At 48.0% G+C, this 3,531-nt stretch overlaps 1 long non-coding RNA gene across 1 annotated transcript; it reads left to right on the top strand.

Annotated features, from left to right (window-relative positions):
• Window positions 1-267: 267 nt before the first annotated feature.
• On the top strand, window positions 268-1,323 carry LOC126991528 (uncharacterized). Its single transcript, XR_007745627.1, has 2 exons — window positions 268-1,048; window positions 1,199-1,323. It is a non-coding gene; the product is annotated as an uncharacterized LOC126991528 (long non-coding RNA).
• The last annotated feature ends 2,208 nt before the right edge of the window (window positions 1,324-3,531 follow it).

Below are 3,531 nucleotides of genomic sequence, written 5' to 3'. Positions count from 1 at the left end.
AGTGCTTACCTCACCCCGAGGCGAGCACCCCCGGGCACACCCTCAGGGCATCCACCCAGCCACGAGGCCGAATACTTAGACTACGATGATGTTGCTTACCTCACCCCGAGGCGAGCCCCCCCGGGCACACCCTCAATGATCACAGAGGGCTGAGGGCGTGCGTGAGACCCCGCTCCCGACGCACGGGGACACGGCTGCCTGCTGCTCCCAGGCCAGCACGCGACACAGGGTAAGCACTGCAGGATGAGGGCAACGAGGCGGCAGCACCGTGCCCTCCAGAAGAGCAGGGGGCAGCACCGTGCCCTCCAGACGAGCAGGGGGCAGCACCGTGCCCTCCAGACGAGCAGGGGGCAGCACCGTGCCCTCCAGACAAGCAGGCGGCAGCACCTTGCCCTCCAGACGAGCAGGGGGCAGCACCGTGCCCTCCAGACGAGCAGGGGGCAGCTCCGGGCCCTCCAGACAAGCAGGGGGCAGCACTGTGCCCTCCAGACAAGCAGGGGGCAGCACCGTGCCCTCAAGACAAGCAGGGGGCAGCACCGTGTCACACACACACACACACACACACACACACACACAAGTACATTTTCCTGGACCGTAAATTTTCCAAACGGCTCCAATCACTAATTCACATTTTATTCTTATGTTCTTTATTTGTTTGTTGTTTATAGTGATGGCGCGAAGGAGGAGGAAGAGGAGGAGGAGGAAGAGGAGAAGGAAGAGGAAGGAAAAGAGGAGGAGGAGGAGGAAGAGGAAGAGAAGGGGGAGGAGGTGGAAAGGAGGAGTGACCATGCATTATATTTTTAAGCGAGTTTTGTTGTTTCAATAATTTCTTTTATTTTTTTTATTTTTTTACTTTACCTTTTCACTTTTTTTGCTTCATATTAGTGCTGCCACTGTTCACTTTCAGCCTGCTGCATGTTTCCCTCCATGATCATTCCTGCCAAGTGTTAGTCTTCTTAGTGGATCTTTTCTTAATTCTGTCAGCTTTATTATTTTTTTTTGTTGTTTGAGTGCGATGATTTTCTTTTGGCTTACACCCGTCCTACGTGTGTCACGATGTTAAAACTTCACGACAGCATTGTTCGCCACACACTCCAGTGAGCCTGTTACACGTTTCTTACAGATGTCACGATGTTAAAACTTCACGACAGCATTGTTCGCCACACACTCCAGTGAGCCTGTTACACGTTTCCTACAGATGTCACGATGTTAAAACTTCACCACAGCATTGTTCGCCACACACTCCAGTGAGCCTGTTACACGTTTCCTACAGATGTCACGATATTAATATTTCATTATAAATAAATTTGTTATATACTCTGACTTGTATGTTATATGATTATCCTACTATGTTAAAACTTCGCTATAAATAAGTTCACTATACACTCTATCTAGTTCAGCACTTCCCAATCTGGGGGAAATTTACCCCTGGGGGGAAATTTCATGATTCTAGGGGGGAATTTTAACACGAAGGAAATATAAATTACTGGCAATTAGACGGCGGAAACTATTGACTTTTTTTTTACAGCAGAGGAGTCAGTTCAAGGCCATAAAAAAGGTAAAAAATGTTTAAAAAAAAACGCTACTCACTGCTCCTAAAAAGAGTTAGAGTGGCCGAAAGATAGCTCAATTTTGGGAGGAGAGGTGTCCTGATACCCTCCTCTTGAAAGAGTTCAAGTCGTAGGCAGAAGGAAATGCAGATGAAGGAAGATTGTTCCAGAGTTTACCAGCGTGAGGGATGAAGGAGTGAAGATGCTGGTTAACTCTTGCGTAAGGGGTTTGGACAGTAAAGGGATGAGCTTGAATAGAAAGTCGTGTGTGGCGAGGCCGCGGGAGCGGGGAGGCATGCAGTCAGCAAGTTCAGAAGAGCAGTCAGCATGAAAATATCGATAGAAGATAGTAAGAGAGGCAACATGGCGGCGGATTTTAAGAGGTAGAAGACTATCAGTAGGAGGAGGAGAGCTGATGAGACGAAGAGCCTTAGCCTCCACTCTGTCCAAGAGAGCTGTGTGAGTGAAGACCCCCCACACGTGAGATGCATACTCCATACGAGGGCGGACAAGGCCCGTGCGGGGGAGAAGAACTGGCAGAGACGGTACAGAACTGATTGATTTGTGTTATTAAGTAAATATTGTGTTTGGCTACTATTTATTTACTTTATTACTTGCGTTATTAAGCACGTAAATTTCGTGTTTTGGCTACTTTTTTCCTCGTCCACATGAGCGGGGAAACTGGGGTTGAAGTTGATGAAGGGAAACGACAGAAAAAGGGTTGGGAACCACTGCTTCAGTTAGTCTGTTACATCTTTCCTACATATGTCACTAAGATTAAAACTTCGCTATAATAATGTTCGCCATACTCTCTAGTTAGTAGTAGTAGTAGTAGTAGTAGTAGTAGTAGTAATGATAGTAGTAGTAGCAGTAGTAGTAGTAGTAGTAGTAGTAGTAGTAGTAGTAGTAATGATAGTAGTAGTAGTAGTAGTAGTAGTAGTAGTAGTAGTAGTAGTAGTAGTAGTAGTAATGATAGTAGTAGTAATGATAGTAGTAGTAGTAGTAGTAGTAGTAGTAGTAGTAATGATAGTAGTAGTAATGATAGTAATAGTGCATGTGTTAAGGAGAAAAGACGCTGTACGAACTGTAAGAAGAGCGACAGGTGCCAAAATTCCCTGGGCAGGGATCAGAGCAGGGAGGATAACGATGAAGCGCGACACCGCGGGGACAATGAGGGTCGCCGGGGAAGGAGTGAGCGGGGGGAGGGGGTGTCGGAGGGAGCTGCTGCACAACCCCCACCTCCATATACCCCTCGACCGGTACCACCCCTTCCATTGGCACCTCCAATGTTGCCACTACCAACACCACTACCACCACCCCCTCATCACTCTTCCTCTTCGACTGGACAGGGCGCGGCGGAGGTCGGGGAAAGCTTTGCTTGGAAGGGGCTAGCGGAGGGGGAAGCAACGAGGTGGGTGGATGACACATACCTTGAAGTTGTTGGGTGGTCTGAAAGAAATCTTTTTAAACCACCCAGATGTGGAGCCACGACATTTATCATCAAAGAAATTGTCACCCTGTTAAATAACTACATCCAGAACACACCACTGGCGCCCCTATCCCTGAAAATTGTATTCACTCTCCCCCATCTCTTCCTCCAAAAAGCACACCCTAAAACCAAACAAGCCGAAAATATCGAGGCATTAAGAAGGCAAGTTGCCTTGTGGCAAACTAACGAGTTAGATGCCCTCCTTGGAGAAGCCAGAGCCATACAGGAGAGGCTCCCCGGACCCCAACAAAACAACACCTCCACAGAAGACAGGGCCCGGAAGTTTGCAGACAAAATGCAACAAGGCAATGTTGCGTCTGTAACACGAGCCTTGTCAGAAAATTCCACACGGGGTGTGCTTCCACTCACCAGGGACACGATCAATCAACTCAAGGAAAAACATCCTCTACCGAGTGACCTGAAGGGACTGAGACTGGCAGGAAGTGGCGTCATTGTAACAAAAGACGGACAAAGACAATTAGGTGCAGTGAT

Source organism: Eriocheir sinensis, unplaced genomic scaffold (genome assembly GCF_024679095.1).
Source record: "Eriocheir sinensis breed Jianghai 21 unplaced genomic scaffold, ASM2467909v1 Scaffold298, whole genome shotgun sequence".
Classification (NCBI taxonomy): domain Eukaryota; kingdom Metazoa; phylum Arthropoda; class Malacostraca; order Decapoda; family Varunidae; genus Eriocheir; species Eriocheir sinensis.
This window is presented reverse-complemented; position numbering and strand designations above follow the sequence as displayed.